Below are 21581 nucleotides of genomic sequence, written 5' to 3'. Positions count from 1 at the left end.
CACCAGGACTGGAGTTAAACCTGCAGACGCTGTGGCCCTCCTGGACTGGAGTTAAACCTGCAGACAATCTGGCCCTCCAGGACTGGAGTTAAACCTGCAGACGCTGTGACCCTCCTGGACTGGAGTTAAACCTGCAGACGCTGTGGCCCTCCTGGACTGGAGTTAAACCTGCAGATGCTGTGGCCCTCCTGGACTGGAGTTAAACCTGCAGACAATGTGGCTCTCCAGGACTGGAGTTAAACCTGCAGACACTGCAGGTCTCCAGGACTGGAGTTTGGCCCAGCTCTGGAGTTGGTGTAAGAACTCTCACCTCCTCCTCCTGCTGTGCAGTACACACATTGTGTTTGGTGTCTTCTCTCAAAGTCCAATCCATGGTGTCAGTATCCGCTAAACCACTCTTTGCGTCTGACTTAGCTTGGTCTGCAGCGGAGGGCTGGGCCTGGGCAGGGCATGAGGATGGGTCTTCTGTTGGTTCTGGGCCCAGACTGGATCTGTTGTCTGTGGTCTCCTCTTGATGATCAGTATCTGCAGCAGAGATATTCAGAGACAGACCACAGTCACACTCCCTGCTATATGAGGTCCAAGGAAGGGTCCTCAACCCTTAATATGCACTTCAAGTCAAAATTTGATCAAAACTGAAATTATTTGTATATGATTTTAAAACCAGTTTCTTTGTACCTGGGGCAGGTGTGCCAGGTATGATGTGCTCAGTGTGGAATTTTTAAGAGTTCAATTTATTCCGCCGTACTTTTGTAAGTAGAAAAATAAATGCAGGCACGTCTTCGTTTCAAAATAGGTTGTTTAATGTAGCAAAGGAACTAGTGGGTCTGTTACCCAAGTACAGATAAACACAGAACCAACAAATGACGGAGACAGTGAATACTTATACCCTGTTCCTTCAAGGAAACAAAGGGCCAAATGGTTATCTTAAACACATCACGGGGAAAGGGGGGGGGGGGTAATCAGACATTGGGGGGGAAGAAACAAGGTGTGGGGGAGTTGGACTGAAGTAGGGGGTAGAGGATATCACACAATGGTACTGCATATCAAAGTGAGACAATTTGACTGGGCAAGGGGGTAGAGGATGTAGCACAAAGGGTGTGATTAAAAGGTTAATTTAACTGAGTGTGGTGGTAAACAATCAATGTTGTCTGTAACTGGCCCACTACAATGTGAGACACCTCAGAAGGGTAAACTGGCTCCCATGTTTTCCAACACTCAGCAGGTGTTGTGTCACTCCGCTGGTTTTCAGACTCCAACAAACTTGTCTGTGATTCTTTCTTATCTTTCTTTTCTTTCACAGTTTTCTGTAAATCAGACTTTCATTTACTCCTTTTTTCATCCCACCTTTACCCAAAATTTGAGAAATCTCATTTAATCGATTAGTGAGATTGAATGCTGAATATTTTTTAATTATTCTGTACATACAAGACTGAAAATTGCACACAGGAATCTTTTTAGCACAAATAGTTCGGCAGAGAAGTGTCACATGTCACCCACATCCTGATGCCACGTTTGCTGGGCTTGTACTGAAGAGACAAAAGCCTCTGTAAGGAACCAGTAATTAGTTTGGTGTGACTTCAGGTCCAGGAATGTACAGGCAGGGCAAGAGCTGCACACACAGATCCCATGCAACCCCAACAGCAAAGAGCTCTACACACTTATCCCACACACCCCCAATACCAAAGCGCTCTACATACTAATCCCACACACCCCCAATACCAAAGCGCTCTACACACTAATCCCACACACCCCCAATACCAAAGCGCTCTACACACTTATCCCACACAACCCTAATAGCAAAGAGCTCTACACACTTATCCCACACAACTCTAATAGCAAAGCGCTCTACACACTAATCCCACACACCCCCAATAGCAAAGAGCTCTACACACTAATCCCACACAACTCTAATAGCAAAGTGCTCTACACACTTATCCCACACATCTCTAATAGCAAAGCGCTCTACACACTTATCCCACACACCCCCACACAGGGCTTTGCTGTTAGGGTTATGTGGAATAAGTGTGTAGAGTTCTTTGCTATTAGGGTTGTGGGGGATAAGTGTGTAGAGTGCTTTGCTATTAGGGTTCTGTGGGATAAGTGTGTAGAGTGCTTTGCTATTAGAGTTGTGTGGGATAAGTGTGTAGAGTGCTTTGCTATTAGGGGTGTGTGGTATGAACACACCCTTAATACCAGCCAGTTTGTCTCACAAAATCAAGAAGTTGTAGTTCACACATGAACAGTGTGTGTGCGTGTGTGTGTGTGTGTGTGCAGTGTTGGGGAGTAGTGAACTACATGTAATTTAACTAGTAGTTTAACTACATTTTGCAGTAGCTTGCTGGTGGTTCAACTACATTCATATTTGCATAGTGATTCAAGTAGTTAAATGACTGTTTTTTCCATTTTTTGTGTGGTTAACTACTGAAACTACAAACAATGTTGGGCCATAAAAGGAAAGGAATGTTTTTTATTTTTATTTTACCATTGTTTCTCTACTGTAATTTAACCCCCTTTGACCAGCCCCGCCCCGTTTTTCTTTCATCCTGAACGCTGTGAAGGCATGGCCAGGCAATGCATTCGTCAGGCAGCCACCACCACACCTTTGTGTAGTGCATGTGCTAAAGGGCGGGCGTTGCTGAGTGCTCACGCAGCGACAGCGTCCTCATGGATAAACCTCCCGAATCTCAGCCTGACGCCGGGCACCCACCGCACGCGTCGCGTAAGGGTCGCGTAAGCAGCACGGCGAAGCAGCACGACGCGGCGCGTAGCGTGTCTCCACTGGTTCCGTTTGTGTCGCGCAAAGGCTTGCTTAAAGCTCTATATTCCTAGTAGCTCTCGCAGTCTGCAGTGGGATTACATCGTGTATTTCACGCATGTTCACGACTGTTGATTATGGGTTAAGTGAATACTTTGGTGAGAGACCTTTTTCAGTTTGTTAATTTGGTAATATCTCGTTAACTCGTAAATACGTGAGAAAGTAAACGCTTTCAAGAATTACCATAAACTTAAATTGCAACGTAGCCTGCATAACAATCAATCTCAAACTGTATTCATTTATTTGCTTGGTTAACAAGCGTGCCAATTTCATGAAGAATATGTAATGATCATAATAATAATAAATAATCCGTAATCAACCATTGGGAATTCCCGTGTTGTCTTGTCATTCACGTCAAAACATTTATAGGATCAGATTTAGTAAAATCAGCTAATCATGAAAAAGACAGTAACAGTTTAATCTTGAAGGGATATGAACACCACAACGCCATGAACACCGGAAGCTTTGAAGTACAAGTGCGATAGGCTACGTCTTTCTGTGGTGTATTTTCAAATTTACCCCACCCCCTCCGCAAAATAAGACAGCGAAACTAAGTTTGCCTTTTCCCCAGGTTCCAGTTATTTATTTATTTATTTTTACAAAACGAAAAGGCTTGTATTTTTTTTGCTGCTTATAAAATATCTGGGAGGTAACTAGGGACACACCCCCAGTAATATAAGGATGAAATATAAATCAGAGCATGTATACCTAGCATTTTAGAGCATATTTCTGTGTATAAACAGGCCATCGTGACGCGCGACAAGCCGAAAAAATAGAACTGAAGCGAAAAACAACGCTTCAGTTCGCTTGTGTCGCGCGAGCTTCGCAGCCGGTACGCGACGCGTTCGCATCTGGTGGAGACGACGTCGCCCGCTGCCGTTGTAATAACAGTACTTCAACTACGCTTCAGTTACGCGCGTGTTACGCGCGTAGTGCGCTCGCGGTCGATACGCGTGCGGTGGGTGCCCGGCTTGAGGAAGAATCACCATGGCCATGCTTATGACATGACATTGACTAGCTCCACCAACAAAACCTACGTTTTTACTTGTGACCTGTGCAAGCCGAGAGTAAATACACTCTACTGCAAAGATGTCAGACACAAATCTAAGAACACAGATAAAGGTGAGTGTATTAACATTTACTTTGCTAGCCAATTTAGCGAAGTTTAGATAAGTTAGCCACATTGTAATGTTACATACTGGCAAGTGATTTAATTCAGTGAACGTTAACGTTTGTCTAATTAAATTAAGTCTGTAGCGTTAGTTCGTCTGACAACAATTATGTTCTATAAAAAACTAATGTCGCTAACCAGATAATGTCAGGTTTGTTGACATAAAGCAAACATTAGCTAACTTTAGCTGACCTAGTCATATTCCCATGATGTGTTTTGCCGCCCATGCAATATGGCGCAGATAATCATCTACTATTTGATTTACAATCACCTGTGTTTTGCCGACCCAAGGTGTCTGCAATCAATCCAAACCTCTGAACAAGTGGGCACTTTTTGCAATAAACTCAATTGAGTGGCATTTTTTGCTGGCATGTGACTTTTTAAAATTATATTTTGTTATAATTTCGTTTCTCATGCACATTGTCAATTTGATCATTTTTTTACAAAGTAGTTTGAACTACTTTTTCTAAGTAGCTTTAGTTAACCAAACTAGATTTCTCCCTAGGGTAGCTTTGCTATAGTTCAACTTCTTCCAGTGTGAAGTAATTGGTAGCATGCAAAGCTATGCTTTCAAAGTAGCTTCCCCAACGCTGTGTGTGTGTGTGTGTGTGTGTGTGTGTGTGTGTGTGCGTGCATGCAAAACCTTGCAGATAGCCCTAAACTTGATCTATACACTTCTTGCACTCTACTGCATTTTAAATCACCATTCTCTACTACTGGGTGAAATATATATATTTTTGTGATCAATATTTTTTTTATTTATTTCACTCCTCCCTGTCAGTGCGATTCTGACTGCATGTAGTTCTCAGCAAACAGCAAAATCAGTGAGAGCTTTCACTTTTAAAAGGTGTGACAAAACTAAGCAGGAAAATGTGAACTAGTGGTGCTCCTGCTTTTATTAAAGGAAAGCTTTCTCGACTTTTTCTTTGCTGCTACTTGAATAACACATATTCATTTTGTATTTTGCTCCATAATGTTTGGGACAAAGCCATATTTTTACTTGATTGGGCTCTGTATTCCACAATTTTAAATTTAAAATTTTTTTTCCATAATCAAACAAGTCATATGTGGTTCAGGTGTAGATTATCAGCTTTTATTAAAGGGTATTTTATACATTATGGTTTCACCATGTAGAAATAACACTATTTATGCATACATAAATATCTGGGAAGTACTTCCAAGCTAAAAAGAGATAAACAAATAAAAATATGCATCCAACATCTGTCATGGCAAATATAATCTATAAGATGTGACAAAATGTGTTTATTTTTTAATGAAACAAGTGGTGTATCATACAATAAACAAGGTCTATAAAGGACAAAAAAACGTGCCAGTCTCATAGTTGCAGATGACTGACTAGGTGTTAAGGTGAAATATAACTGGATGGTAAAATACCTATTATGATAAACAGGAGGGGGTTAAACCAAACTGCTTCAAAACTGACATAACTGATGTCACTGATTTTCAAACAAATCAGGAGTGTTAACAAATGAAATTCCGCTTGTAGCTCTGTGAATTACTGGAGTCCAATTTATCAAAATAATAATAAAAAATATCAGTAGAATAGCACAGTGTTTGTTCTGAACTAATGTGAGGAACCAAGGAACAAGTAATAGACAAGGAACTGCTGCTACCAGGCAGGTCTATCAATTGTGAAAATCGACACAACTCTGTGTTCTCAACCCAGGTCCTGGAGTACCCCTGGTTTTAACTCCAACCTTTAATGCAATGTCGGAAACTATAAAAATGATCTGCATTGTCCTAATTAGACACTTTCGATGTGTAAGAGGACTTACTCTCAGTGACATATTATGCCGCCCTTTCATGTTACATAAAATGGACATTCCGTATGTAACGACTTAATCAGTCCGAACAGTCCTCAGGAACACGATAATGTTCTGCAGAAAAATATTTCTATTCACAGTCTTCGGAATTGGTCTCAATAGATTGACCGACAGTCGATAACAGTATGCTCCAAATGCTGAACTATCGAACAAACCCTGAACTAACGTCTCATAATGTTTTGTAAAAACAGCAGAACATAAATAGAATATTAATTTAATATCAGCAATATCGTAGCCTATCTCTAACAGCCTCGCCCTAACGAAACTAACAATAACACTTTCGATTTACTCGCCAATAAAATTGGGTGACAGTCAATAGTTGTTTGAGTGCCCTGTTTGGATCATCAGTCCGTGAAAAAGATTCTGATTGAATCTTCACTCTTCGCTTTATTCTTTTGCAAAGAAACGTTGCGGGTGAACTGATTCCAGAACACATTTTTCCGGTAAGCGAAGCAAAACGGTTCATAGCATTGGGCCTTGGCTAATGTCGAGATATTACGATGGCGCATCACTATTGCCCAGGAACGTGCCGGAGTATGCGCTGGATAAATGATAAAAACGGCGCCCTCGGTTTCATTCACGTCTTATCTTACAATACAGTATTTTCGCCTACAAATGCTTTGTTTGTTAAATACTGTAGTTTATTTGTGCTTTATGAAAGATTTGCTATACAATCAACACAGGAAAATGTAGGCTATATTCTGCTTCCTGGGTATATATGTATTAACGATTATCAATCTGGTTCTTCTTGTTTATCATTGTTGTTCATTTGTATTAGTGCTTTAGTATGGACGTCCATACAGTCCATGCAATATATATATATATATACATATGTGGTCTGGCCTCATTCCTTAAAGCTGCATATTCTTTCTCTGTCTTCTCCTGTAGTTGCTGAGCTCAAGTATTTATTCGAAATGCCCATTGAGACGCCTGCAACAATTTGAGCACATTTTTTTGACCTGCTTACTCATGTTTGTTGAAGCATGATCTTGTTTTGGGTTTTGGATGTAGCGGGTTGCAAGTGGTGATGCTGGTGCATTTGCTGGCTAATTAGTAATGCCGTTTCAAAGTTCAAAGTAAACAAAGACCATTTTGTATGAAAATCTAAATTCAACAATGCCAAATGCTAATAAGAAAAAAACATGAAAAGAAATATTAAAATAAACGGTTTAAAAACTATTCCTCCACCTGGATTCCTACACAGGCAAGACGTCACCGTTCCGTTGACAGTAATCAATCAATCAATTTTTATTTGTATAGCGCTTTTATCAAAGGAGCTTTGTCACAAAGCAGCTTTACAGAGAACCGGCCCCCAAAGAGTAAGCCTAGGGCAACAGTGGCAAGGAAAAACTCCCTGACTGATAGCAGGAAGAGACCTTGAGCAGAAGCGGCCTCAGAGGGGGAACCTATCTGCCGTGGGCAGGTACTGGTTTGTTATGGAAATGGCTTACATGAAAACATATAAATTATAATGCATAAACAGCCAATCCAGTATTAATTAAGTCCAAGCAAAGGTGACTCCGGTCACGTAGAGAGATGGGCAGGAACACCGATGGGTAGCAGGGTCAAACGGGGACAGGCTCAGCTGAATCAACAGTGGCAGGAGGCAGGGGTGCCCAGCTCGTCTAGCTGAAGTAGCTGAGTAACTATCCCCCTTTTCATTGGGAAATTTGCATGGGCACCAAACCATTGACACAATAAAAAAAACAAAAACAAAGATAACGGCTCCCTCAACACATCCCTTTTCTCCCTTTGGGCTGTTTTGTGCAGGCTCATTTTCTGTGCAGTAGATTATTTTGTCCTCGCCCTACTTCCTGTTTACTTTATATCGCAGTTGTTCTTGTTGTTCTGGATCTTCTCTCTCCAGCCATTTCTGCAGTTTCCTCTGTATGGCCCTGGTTCAAACCCAGTGAACATTCTGTAGACGTTCAGCATGAAAACCTGGCTAGATTCGCCTGAAAATTGAGTTTTATAGCCAGGCTATATGTCATGGTTCTGTGTTTCTGTCTCTGTTTTTCCTTGTTGGGCCGCCAGATGGCGGCACTTCTGTTTTGTGTCCTGCTCATTCCCCTGTTAATTGTATTATTGCTTTCAATTATTTTATCATTGTTTCTGATTGTGTCTCGTTGTTCCCACCATGTCCTGGTTTGATTGTTAATTGTGCCCTCCTGTGTCTTGTTGGTTTTCAGTCTATTTAAGTCCTTTGTCTCCCTGACTCGGGTGCTGGTTCCTTGTGTTTCTGACTTTGTTTCTGTGTTCGTTTCTGAATGTATGTATTCTGCCTGCTTCGGTCCTGCTTGTGCGTTTTGTGTTTCTGTGTGTGTTTCTGACTTTGTTTCTGTGTTCGTTTCTGAATGTATGTATTCTGCCCGCTTTGGTCCTGCTTGTGCGTTGTGTGTTTTAGTGTGTGTTTCTGACTTTGTTTCTGCCTGTGTTACTGTTTGTGTTTCTGCCTGCATTCCTGCTTGTGTGTATTCTGTCCTGCCTGTGTTCCGCCCTGCCTGTGTTCTGTTTTGTTTTTTATCTTAAGAATCTTTTTGTGTTTATGGTTTTGCCCCTCGTAGCCTTTTGTTTGTTCCCTGTTTGTTAGTTAGTAAAGTCTTTAGTTGTATTTACATTTTTTTGTAAGTAAAGTCTTGATTTGTATTTACATTTTTGAGTTTCATGTTTTTTCCCACTCTGTGCCTGGGTCCTAACCACCGTACCGTGACACTATATATGGGTAAAACTTGGGCTATATTAGGGTTAGCCTAGTCTAACTCAAAACGTCTCTCACCCTAGATTTACACCCTCTAGACATTTAGACTCGGCTTTTCATTCACTGGGAAATCAGGCCTCTATGGGGTGCCATTTGTACCAGGTTGCACATTCTGTAGTTTAGTTGAAATTTTGCACATTTTACGTCACTAAGTGTTAAAAAAAAATTGTCTGCAATTTTCAAATGTAACTTTTTTAAAAACATTTTGTGAAAATTTGTCTAAAACATTGTAATCGCTTTTTCAAGAGTAATGTTCTGCATTTAAGCAAGATTGAAAAATAATATTTTTAACGTAAATATAAATGTAAATGCTAAAGGCATACTATGCAGGATTTCTTAGCCAGCGTTTACAATCAAAGAAGTCTCCTTGTCCATCGTCAACCCTACCCATTCACTCTGAGTAGTTAACCCCTCCTAATGTAGATAGCAAGAGGAAGGTTAGTACCATGAAATGAGCTACTGTGAGCGACAGTAAGAAGGCCGATTTAATTATAGCTAAATTAATTCCATTATGTTGAACGTATTGGGATTGTTTTCATTGGAACTTTAAATTAGAAAATTTCATACCCTCGAGAATGTCGTTATTACTGCCAGCTTCACTCTGCTGGTAACATTACGTATTGGTCCAACAGAAAACAAGGTAACTCCACATTGCTGTTAATCCCCTTGGCAAACTTCAGCTGACGCCATCGAGGACAAGCAATTCCAAGGTTAATTCTTGTTCTTGAACTAGTCTGCTTGTGTTTTTGCTTTGCTGTACTGGACTTCTTCACTAGCTAGCTCTGCTGCCTCACCCCACACTGTGATCCTCTCACAGAGAGCTAGCCCTACATAAAGAAAAGTCAGTTCATGCATGGACCCTTGGATTTGAGAGACTCTTTAAACATTGAGAAAAACACGGTTAGGTTCTTTGTATCACCTGTATTATATATTGTTCATTAAGCAAACTAATCTCAATCATGGTTGTTACGCTTTCTTTGCACAATAGTCGGATCATGTCATGGACAACCTTGAGAATGAGACTAAGGTAAGTGACAGTTTCTCTAGAAACCTTCTGGCTTTGGACCCTTTCTCTGACAACGTAAATGTTTCAATCTTTATTTTTAGGGGTCTTGTTTATGAAATGTTGGTATGCACATATTTGATCATAACTTGTGCAATGCTGTGAAATGCACATCAATGCTCTTGAAATCCAATAATATAAAGCCACCTCCAGACATATATGCTAACATTAATATTGACAATGGAATCAATGTATTAAAATATTGTGCGAAAACAAAACCAACTCAAGACTTGCAAAATGAGAGTTCACTGCCTGTGATGTTTTTTCATTGAAGGAAACTGAAGACTCAGAGGAGAGTGTGTCTACAGATGAGATGGTCAGTAAAGGTGAGGACCCCATGAAGGGACCCCTGGCTAACTGTGTTTTGAAATTTGTGTGTTTTTGACTCACACTTGGTTATGAGATCACTTAGGTAAACCAAGTTGCTTCTGGAAGAGGTGTTGTTGGACCAGTAGGGGGCACTCTTCCCTATGGACCAAACATAAATCCACTGCCCCAGCACAGTGTGGAAGAAGGGATCCTGGTCCTGGCCAAATTCCCCCAAAGAACTCCCTACCTCTGACCAGCTAATCACCCCCTACACCTGGTTGGCTGTACAACACCTTACGTTTTTCATCCACTTATATTACCCAGGTTGCTACAGTAGAAGAGGACAGAGTTCTCAGATGACCTACCTGGTGAGGGTCAGGGTCTAGTACTGTAGCAGCAGTGCTTTCTGGGCCCGTGATAAACTTAATGGAGGAATTTATTTTCAGTGACACCTTATGTCTCATACACAATTCATCCGTTAATTTGACGTGTACGAATTCTCGACGCAATCCTGAAACTGTGCGTACAGGAGAGTGTATCTTCAAGGAACATGGATGATAGATGATAGTAGCAGCAGTGCTTTCTGGGCCCATGATAAACTTAAAGATTATATTTTCTGTGACCCCTTAGCCCATTGCTTCTTATTAAATGCAACCTGACACATTTAAATATGGAATTAAAATGTTTTTAGCATGTCGAATGGAACCTTTCCAGCATACGGGCAGGCCACATATGAGATTAAATCTGAACCATGCCAATGCCAGCTGTGGCCAGTAGTCTGCAGGTCCATGCTTGGCAGTAGTGCTGCCCAGGGTCAGGGGTGCTTAGATTTGCAGTGGCTGTGTTTTGCTAAGGCTGGTCTGTACATGACTAGACAAAGCCCTGCAACACTGTCTAACAGCTCTGATGAAAAAATGACTCTCAAATGTTTATTGCTACAAGCATGCAGATCTTTGGAAAGAGGTTTAGAGCCAGTTTTGTCATGTGTAGAGGGAACTTCCTACATTCTAACAGCAGCTTTTTTGTTTGCTTTTTTGCCCCGCTGTATTAGACTGTGACCGACAGGAAGGGCCTGAGCATCAAGTCAGCAAGAGCCACGCCCACTCTGATAACCACGCCCACTCTGATAACCACACCCACTCTGATGACCACGCCCACTCTGATAACCACACCCACTCTGATGACCACACCCACTCTGATAACCACGCCCACTCTGATAACCACACCCACTCTGATAACCACACCCACTCGGATAACCACACCCACTCTGATGACCACGCCCACTTTGATAACCACACCCACTCTGATGACCACACCCACTCTGATGACAACACCCACTCAAATAGCCATGGTTCCACCCCTGACACTGAACCTTCTGAAGTTTTGGCAGAGGTACACCCTGGCTAGTCAATCATACTTTATTTGGAACTAAGGGGCCTAATCTAAACCATGAGAAACTGCCCCAGACCACGGGGTGTCCAGATATTTTTGGTCATATGGTGTATATCATGGAGCATGCATATATTTCTATTTATAGGTAAAATCTACTGTTTTTTAATTTTAGGAAATGTGTATTTACAAACCTGCTAGCTACTGAAGTTAGCTCGCTTTCTCATCATTTGTCAATTTCAGGTCATTATACAGACCAAATCAACCTTAAACAGCATAAAGGACATCAGTTAAATCATTTATGACTTAGGATAGATGCAGCTAACTAGCTGAAATGCATTTATTTCCCACAGTTTCATTAGTTTATGCATGCAGTCATTTCCCTATTTCTTATTTCTGAAGACATGTTTAAATAGTACAACAATTCGTTCTTCTGAAAAGATCTGTGTACAGTTACAATATTTTGTGTGCAGAACAATTAATTTAAAAATATATATTTTTTTAAATATCAGCATTGTAATCTCACTCATCACTCACTCATCAATGAAATTTCCCAAATTGTGGGTGAAAGGGACTAAATTAAATTCTGATTTACAGGACACTTTGAAAGAGCAGAACGAAAAAGATGAATCACAGAAAAGTTTGTTGGAATCTGAAAACCAACAGAGAGACACAACAGCTCCTGAGCACAGCACACCTGGCACACCTGCCCCAGGTACAAAGGAACAGGTTTTAAAATCAGATACAAATAATTTCAGTTTTGATCTTTATTTGACTTATGGTGCATATTAAGGGTTGAGGACCCTTCCTTGGACCTCATATACCAGGGAGTGTGACTGTGGTCTGTCTCTGAACATCTCTGCAGCAGATTCTGAGCATCAGAAAGAGACCACAGACAACACATCCAGTCTGGGCCCGGAACCAGCACCAGAGAACCCATCCTCATGCCTGGCCCAGTCCCAGCCCTCCTCTGCAGACCCAGCTAAGTCAGACGCAAAGAGTGGTTTAGCGGATACTGACAGAAAAGACACCAAAGACACTGTGTGTAGTGCACAGGACGAGGAGGCGGAGAAGGAGAAGGGGAAGGATGAGCAGGAGGAGAAGGTAAGAGTTCATACACAAACCCCCGAGCAGGGACCAAACTCCAGTCCTGGAGATCTGCAGCGTCTGCAGGTTTAACTCCAGTCCTGGAGATCTGCAGTGTCTGCAGGTTTAACTCCAGTCCATGAGGGCCACAGTGCCTGCAGGTTTAACCCCAGGCCTGGAGGGCTGCAGCGTCTGCAGGTTTAATTCTAGTCCTGGGGGAACATTTTATCCTGAGTTTTTTGTAGATTATTTTCAACAGCCAATTTTGGCCATGGAAACAAGGACCGTGATTTTTTCAGCCAATTGGTGTCTTAAGTTAAGCACTGAAGTGCTGAAATACACCAAAATGTGCAACACTGCAAGATATGGGTGTGAGATCTCTGCTTTAAAGCCATATTCATAAACTCAGAAATCTGTCTCAAAATTATGTGATTGGTCAGTTTGGATGACAGACAGGTCTCTGCTGTATTACTGATCTCACCAACTCTGGCAAAAGACTCTCAAACCAGACAAATTAAACTCTACTGCAGCTCTTACACTGAGGTTTGGGTGTGGCTCTTTTGCAGGGAATCAAAGGTGCTGTGGGGAGCCTTGAGCAAAAGACTAAGGTAAGTGACAGTTTCTCTAGAATCCATCTGGGTTTGGACAGTCGCTGTGACAAAGTAAAGGTTTTAATCCTTTAGTATTAGGGGTATTGTTTATGAAATGTTGGTACGCACATATTTGATCATAACTTGTGCAAAACTGTGAAGTGCACATCAATGCTGTGAAAGTTCAATAATAAAAAGCCACCTCCTAAAATACAAGCTGGTATTAATATAAAAAATTGAGCTAATGCATTAAAATTGTGTGAAACCAAAACTAACTCAAGACTTGCAAAATACATGTGCACTGCCTGTGATGTTTTTCATTGAAGGAACCTGAAGACTCAAAGGAGAGTGTGAGTGTGTCTACAGATGAGATGGTCAGTAAAGGTGAGGACCCCATGAAGGGACCCCTGGCTAACTGTGTTTTGAAATTTGTGTGTTTTTGACTCACACTTGGTTATGAGATCACTTAGGTAAACCAAGTTGCTTCTGGAAGAGGTGTTTTTGGGCCAGTAGGGGGCAGTCTTCCCTCTGGACCAAACATAAATCCACTGCCCCAGCACAGTGTGGAAGAAGGGGTCCTGGTCCTGGCCAAATTCCCCCCAAAAACTCCCCACCTCTGACTACCTATTCATCCCCTAAACCTGGTTGGCTGTACAACACCTTACGTTTTCAAACCACTTAAATTACCCAGGTTGCTACAGTAGAAGAGGACAGAGTTCTGAGGTGACCTACCTGGTGAGGGTCAGGGTCTAGTACTGTAGCAGTAGTGCTTTCTGGGCCCGTGATAAACTTAATGGAAGAATCTATTTTCAGTGACACCTTATGTCTCATACACAATTCATCCGTTAATTTGACGTGTACGAATTCTCGATGCAATCCTGAAACTGTGCGTACAGGGCAGTGTATCTTGATGGAACATGGATGTGATGATAGTTTTGGTAGTGCTGCACATCTTTGCGTATTTGATAACAGCTATTACAACCACAGATTGAACGATGCCGCTTGGCTGTTAATTGCAAATTAAGTAAAAATGCCAGATTTGATCAGATAATACTGATTGAGATTTTTGAGCAACAACCAATATGTTGAGTGAGCAAGCTAGGGCTAGCTTATTAAAGTAGCTCTAGCTTTGTTAGCCAGCTCCTAAGCTATTGATAGTAACTCAACTTTTTGTTGGAATGATGCTGCTTTCAAGCTGATTATTATCGATAATGCACACAAAAAAATGGAACGGAGACAATATTTTCATCAAAAATAACGCAGTTAGATGTTTTTTTCAACGAATCAGCCAATCCGTTGTCAACGAAGCCATCGTCCACTAGGGGGCATTACATTTCCACTAAGGAGGTCCTCCACTGACTTGAATAATTTCCAATCACATATCACAGACCTGCCAATCTGCACGCATTTTGTGTACCAACCACGCAATTCTTGGTCAAAATACGCAGGTACGAAATGCCAGCTGAAACTACGCAAAAAAAAAAAAATTATATTACATAATAATATATTACAATCGAATAATACAAAACAATACCGTACATTTATTCGGTATTTAAACTACATCCCTCGGATTGAACCAGATGCTACGACCTTGTGCTTGTGGTTCTGTAACCCCTCCCCGACCCACTCAACATCCACTGATACGCAGCGGTACTTTATTATCCACCGAGGCGTAACGCTGCATTGCTGAGGTAAAATGGGAAGTGTGGAGTAATAATCCACAAGAACAAAAATGTGACCGTAATGTTAACATATAAAACGTTAAAACATGTTCGGTAACTTTACGAGATGATGCATTTGAAGGGGTATATCGTAATGAGATAAATTTGTGTATATAGTTAGTCGTAGCAGTAGCTCGCATACGATTTAGCCTCGTTAGGAGACGTACGAATAACTGATGGAGTAATTTAGCTGCAGTAACTCAAACGCTACGGTGTTTGACTACAGACCGCTAACGTAGCAAATAATTCATATTATTGTAGCCAGTCACCCGACCAGCCTTGCAGTTAGAAAATAATCATGACGTCAGATGACGAGGATACTAACAAGGAGAGAGAGAGCAGCAGACCTACTAAAAAGAAGCGAGTCCATGCCCCCCAGAAGTTCCTTGCAAAATATCAGGAGCAATGGCCGTGCCTCCGCCCCTCAAAACGTCCGTTTTGCACATTGTGCAATTATGATTTATGACATTAGCCACCAAGGAGCTTCAGGTAACAATTTAGCTAAACCTCTAGTTACAAAGGAATACATTCCTAGATAATTCTTCAACTGAATACTTTTTTTTTTTCATTTGGCCTATATGATGTGTGCCTATATAAGCTGATTCAATTATTTAATTATTAAATAAAAATGGAAATCATGAAGAGAAACTTGGTTTTATTCATAATTGACAGTGGTTTACATTACAACATAAGTTTCTGTAAATACTTGAAAATGAAAACATATGTTACAATATACAAAATAAATGATTTCCATTTTTATTAAATAATTGAATGCAATTCACTTAACTGATGGTTATCAGTTTGTATAAGCACACATATCATATAATGAAATATTAATCATGTAAAAATTGTTTTAAGCAGGCATACTCAAACTTTTGACTTGCAAGTGTATCATAATATAGCCCAGTGCAGTGCAAGTGATATTTTAGAATCAGGGCAAATTATACAATTTTGCCTGATCACTTCAACAGTCAAAACTAGAATTATGAAGAAAGGCTTGTGTGTGCGTGCAAAGAGAAGTGGTGCGAAAGCATGTGAACTAGGCGTTACACTGACTATTGTGGTACTCAAAATATTTTCCTAAGGTTGGCAGGTCTGCATATCATATAACATATTTCAATAGTGGAGGCATTAGTGTGTTACAATTGTTAAAATATAGCCGGATGTGTTTAAATATAGAAATGAAATGTTTTAGCATGTCAAATTAACTGTTACAGCTGCATTTTGGCATGCCAGTGCTAACTTGCCAGTAGCAGGTCATGGCTTTTTGTGGATTATGACTATAGATTATTTGTCATTGTACATACATGTAGTAATGCAGCTTTCATCCCAATGAAAGGAACCAGTCTGGATGAGCTGTTGACTGACTTGGGTCTGGAACACCACCTGAAGGACAAGCTGACTCTGAGCAAGGTGCTGGAGATTGATGGAGAGACTTTAACTGATGAAAGCATCCAGTCTCTGAAATCTCTGCCGTGGTGTTTCCTGAGGAGGTTGATGAGGGTGAATGTGACTGCTAGGAGTGTGAGGTGCGCCTCAAAACAGGACACAGGACCCCAGACCCTGGACAGCTTAATGGACACCCTGTGCAATCCACAGGGCCACAGCAACAGAGTCAACCCTCTGGACCTCATAACTGCTGTGTTTCTCTGCTCAGATGGCTTCCTCCAGCAGGAGATGGTTTTGAAAATGTCCATGTGCCAATTCTCTGTGCCTCTGCTGCTTCCTAAATGTGACACACAGCAGTGCATTTTAATGCTCTGGGCCATGAGGGACATTGTGAAAAAGTTCAAGCCGCACTCTTTGACAGACCCAAGAGGGTTTGTGGAGGAGAGCATTGTTCACTCTGAGATCCCCATGATCTCTTTTGTGAGGCTGGGAGACAGCAGCATGTCCAAGTCTCACATTGTGAACCAGCTTCTCAGTAGCCCTCAGGAGCACCACGAAACCTTTGTTCACAAAAACATGGAGTGCGGTGACACCCGCAGGAGGATTTCCAATGGGCTGGTGGAGATCAGCTGGTATCTGCCCAGTGGGAAGAGAAACATTGACATCTTCTCTGAGCCACTGGCTATAGCTAACCTCCGTGGGGACCTCAGAGACTTTGAAACTCAGTACGCTTTTCTCTGTCGCACCTCTGCTGCCATATTTGTGTTTTGTGATGATTTTGGGTCTGAATACAAATTTCTGGACTCCCACCACATTCAGGCTTATCGGTTCTTGATCATTAATTTACTGAGCGATAGCTTCAATAAGGGTGACTTCAGGAGATGTGTTTCTGATTTACAGCTACAAACCAGTAACATCATCATAAAGGGCCCACAGATGAACGATGCACAATTAATCAAAAACCTGCGTTTGGCTATCAGTGGAATTTTGAAGGGAAACATGCTCAAAAAGAGTGTTGACGGGATGTCTGCTGTTGCCCATGAGCTTGGAATCCATGTTGATGAAGATTACATCTGCTGTCGGAATGGAAAGCAGAAGGCTAATGAAATCACAGGAAGCATATCTGATATACCAAACTTCAAGGAGAAAGAGCTGCCCTTGCAAGGGACTGCATGGAAACAGCCGGCCAAATTGGAGAAGGAAGAGTGCAGGATGAAAAATTCCTGCGAGAAAAACATAGAAGTTTACAGGAATGAGCTTGCAGAACAGAAGCAGCAGCTCAGAGCACAGCAGAGGGCTCACAACATCTCAGAGTCTATGTTCTGTTTCATCGAAGCAATGTCTGGTTCCACAGAAGAGCGCAAGTATTTCCTTAAGTGGCTGAGGATCAACCTGGACAACTTGTCACACAAAAGCCTTCCACTCCGGAGTACAAGGAACACTGTCAGAATTCCTTGGAAAACAATGATCTCATTGTAGAATTAGACAGGAAGATCTCTAGTTCATCCTTGGGGACAGAGCACTTCCTGCGGGAAATGGGTCAGCTGTACGAGTCGGCCTGCCCTCACCCTGAAGGTCCCAACTCTCAGATTCAGAACCTGCCACGTCTGGCTGCTGAGCTGCTGCAGGAAGGCTTTCCTCTGGAGCTGGTGGATGGAGATGCATCCAACATTCCTCTGCATTGGGTGACTCAGGTTCTGAAGGAACTTCATCAACTAACACTGCATGAATGTAAGATCCGGGTGGTCACTGTACTGGGGGTGCAGAGCACTGGGAAATCCACCCTCCTGAACACCATGATCGGGGTCCAGTTTGCCGTCAGTAGTGGCAGGTGCACGAGAGGGGCCTTCATGCTCCTCATCAGAGTGAAAGAGGATTTTAAGGAGCAGCTTGATTGTGATTACATCATGTTTATTGACACTGAAGGTTTTAAGTCACCAGAGTTAGCCCAGTTAGATGACAGTTATGAGCATGATAATGAACTGGCTACGCTGGTGGTGGGGCTGAGTGACATCACAGTCATCAACATCGCCATGGAGAATTGCACAGAGATGAAAGACATCCTGCAGACTGTAGTGCATGCCTTCCTGCGCATGAAAGAAGTTGGGAGAAAACCCTGCTGTCAGTTTGTGCATCAGAATGTCTCGGATATCTCTGCCCAGGACAAGAACATGAGGGACAGGAAGCTTCTGTTGGATCATCTGAATGAGATGACCCAAGCAGCAGCTAAGATGGAAAAGAGAGGAAACAACAACAGATTTACTGATGTCATGGAGTATGATCCAGAGAGAAACACCTGGTACATCCCTGGGCTCTGGTATGGCATCCCTCCCATGGCACCGGTGAATGCTGGCTACAGTGAGGCTGTGAATCAGTTGAAGAGGAGTGTGATTGAGATGTTTAAGGCACAACAATCTGGAAAGAGCTCACCACACACATTTGATGAGTTCCTTGAATGGACCAGGAGTTTGTGGAGTGCAGTGAAGTATGAGAACTTCATCTTCAGTTTCCGCAACAGCCTTGTGACTGATGCTTATATTCAGCTTTCCACTGATTTCAACACCTGGGAGTGGGCCTTCAGGAAGAGCATGTACTCCTGGTTAAGCCAAGCTGAGACGAAGGTGACAAACTTTGGCACAACAGCAGCACAGATTCAGCCATCCTCCAATGTGGATGACTTGATGAGCAGCCTGAAACATGAGGCCTCTGTAGAACTGGCTAAAGGGGAAAAGCTATTTTTGGACAATCTCACTGAATTCTATGATAGACCAGAGGGACACGTTCACTTGGTAGAGAAGTACAAGCAGGAATTCATCAATGCAGCCAAAGCCATCAGCAAGAAGACAGAGAACTCTGTGACAAACAGGCTTGAGGCAGCTGTGGAGATTAGGAACGGTATGCTTAAGTTAGAGAACATCAAGAAAAATCACACAACCGTAATGAAGCAGAAGGTGCAGGACTTGATTAAGAAAAGTAAAGATCTGTCAGATAAACAGCTGGAGGCCGAATTTGAGAAAATGTGGAATGAGACTCTGACAGTATTCTCTTGCCTCAAAAAACGAGACATTGTCCAAGACATCTTCCACCAGCTGCAGGTTCACTTAGGCAGAGAAGTCCCTTCAGTAACTGAAATGCTCTCCAGAGTGGACAATTTATCTGAACATGGAACAGAGCCATTCATAGTGAAGCAAAAATCCCAGGCAATTGTGAAGAAGGTATGGAATAAAGCTTTTGGAAAGAAGGAGAAGATGGCAATGCAACAGATAGCTGAACACATCATCAAGTACTGCAGGCAGTTTGTGGATGAGAAAGTGAGAACAAGATCTGATTACCATAACACATACATCACAGACCTGCTTCGCATGGTAGATGAAAACCTGGACAGGCACAGGGATCTGGAAACAAGTGCTGAGTTTCAGGCCAGTCTGAAGATCCACATCTGTGGACATGCAGCACAGGAGTTTCAAAAAATGCATTTGGATTTTATCCATACAAATGATCCCGTCACTGTCTGGAGCAGTTCAAGGAACAGTACTGCACTGACTTTAAGGACCTGTTCAACAAAAAAGACCAGTGTCAGAAGAAAGCAGAGGAGTTCACATACAACTGTCTTGCACCTGCAGTGAAGGAATACATCACCAAGTCTCTGGGCCCTGACCTTGTGGATGAAGTGTTAACAGGGCAGAAAGCCATTGATTTCAGCACTCGATCCTTCTTCCAGTTCTCAATTCTCAAGCAGCTGCTTTCAGATGATGACTTTAAGAACTTTAAGAATTACATAAATAATTATGAGGACTTTGTGCAGGACTGGATATTGAAGCAGGTGGTTAAGCAGTTCTCAGTGGAAGGCAGCCTCAGGAAAATTGAGATTAAGCACCTGAAGCAGGTGGTTAAACGATTAAAGGAAGCCATTAAGAATGCAGAGATGAAGGCCAATGAAAGAGTGACAGAAAGGGGTGAGGAGGACCAGAACATTCAGCAGTTCATTCAGAATATCTGTAGTAACCTACAGGAGCTCATCATCCCCAAAGACCCCCCCTTGAAGTGGTCCTGGCCTTAAACAATGCCAAGCCAGAAGACTTTTCCCAGTCTCTGAAGGTGCTTGTGGATGAAATGGAGCAGTCCTTTACTGCAGAGTTTCAGAGGGGTGGGGATGTGAGGGCCAGGCTGACTTCACTGCCCTTTCAGCCACAGAGGGAGCTGTTTAACAGGGTGATTGGCTGTGGGAGGCAGTGTCCCTTCTGCAAGGCCCCGTTTGAAGCTGCTGGCAAGAATCACACAGAGCACTTTGCTTCCATTCACCGTCCTCAGGGGATCGGGGGTTACAGATATGAGGAATCCTCTGAATTACTGATTAATGTCTGCTCCTCCTGTGTTGCCAGTGAGGGAAGATTCAGGTTGAGGGAAACAGAGGAGAAATGGCATCCATACAAGGACTATCAGAGCATTTACCCTGACTGGCGCATCCAGCCTGACACCAGCATCCAGGCCTCAGACTACTGGAAGTACGTCTTCAACAGGTTTAACAAGCAGTTTTCTGAGGAGTATGACGCTAAGCCAGCTAACATTCCCCCCCTTTGGAGACTTACCAAAAACCAAGCCATGAAAAGCCTGCAGGAATTGTTCCAGATGAAAACAGAAAGAGATTAAATTAAATTGATTATACAGCCCTTGCTTCAGTCGAGTCTGAAATTTTACTCTGAGTGGAATTAATATCAAATAGTCTACTCCCATGTACAAGTAGACCCAGCCAAGTTAAACAGAATGAAAAAACTGCAGGTATATAAATAAAGTACTCATTGTTTTAAACAGGGACTGTTGAATCACTGTTAGACATTTCTGCAGTCTTTACTGAGTCTTCCCTGGTATTGTGAGAGATAATGCCATCAGTCAGTAATTATATTTATAATATCATATACATACTACACAGTGCTATTACCTTTGTCATGACCTATGCAGCCTTTATCTATACACACTGTTAGCATGGCTGAGCTAATCAGGGATGGTAAATTGATGTTTTAACAGAGTTTGTATAATGTTGAGACCTACGCCATGTGGGTTATATCAAAGAGAATACTTTTGGAAAAAAAAAATGCTAAATTCACTTTTTGTTTTATTATTATTTTTTCAATCCTTCCTCTAATTCAAGTCTGTTCTATTAATAACCTTCATGCTCATTGGCAACATTATCAGCTCTTCATTGTTTTCTTGTCTGTTTGAAGTCAAATTATTTGGTGCTTTGATAATCTGGTTGTACAATTGTGTACCTACTACTTGACATGTCTGTTTTCATGATGTTTATATATGCATATTTTAGAAAGCTGAATTTTGTTTTGCTTCTCTGCACTTCTTAAAATTAATGTATTTCATCATGTGTGAGCATTTATTAATAGTATAAATGGCATTATCACATTCAAAATAAATGTTTATGTCTATGTTTTGA

At 41.9% G+C, this 21581-nt stretch overlaps 1 protein-coding gene, 1 long non-coding RNA gene and 1 pseudogene across 2 annotated transcripts in view; 2 read left to right on the top strand and 1 right to left on the bottom strand.

Moving 5' to 3' along the window:
* The window catches only part of LOC135258451 (protein starmaker-like), a 228028-nt gene that overhangs the window by 58983 nt on the left and 147464 nt on the right, over nucleotides 1-21581 (bottom strand). The window lies entirely within an intron of this gene.
* Nucleotides 1-21581, top strand: part of LOC135258482 (uncharacterized) — a 189120-nt gene that overhangs the window by 32533 nt on the left and 135006 nt on the right. The gene's annotated exons all lie outside the window — the stretch shown is intronic.
* On the top strand, nucleotides 9935-21568 carry LOC135258441 (interferon-induced very large GTPase 1-like; annotated as a pseudogene).

Source organism: Anguilla rostrata, chromosome 7, assembly GCF_018555375.3.
Source record: "Anguilla rostrata isolate EN2019 chromosome 7, ASM1855537v3, whole genome shotgun sequence".
Classification (NCBI taxonomy): Eukaryota; Metazoa; Chordata; class Actinopteri; order Anguilliformes; family Anguillidae; genus Anguilla; species Anguilla rostrata.
This window is presented reverse-complemented; position numbering and strand designations above follow the sequence as displayed.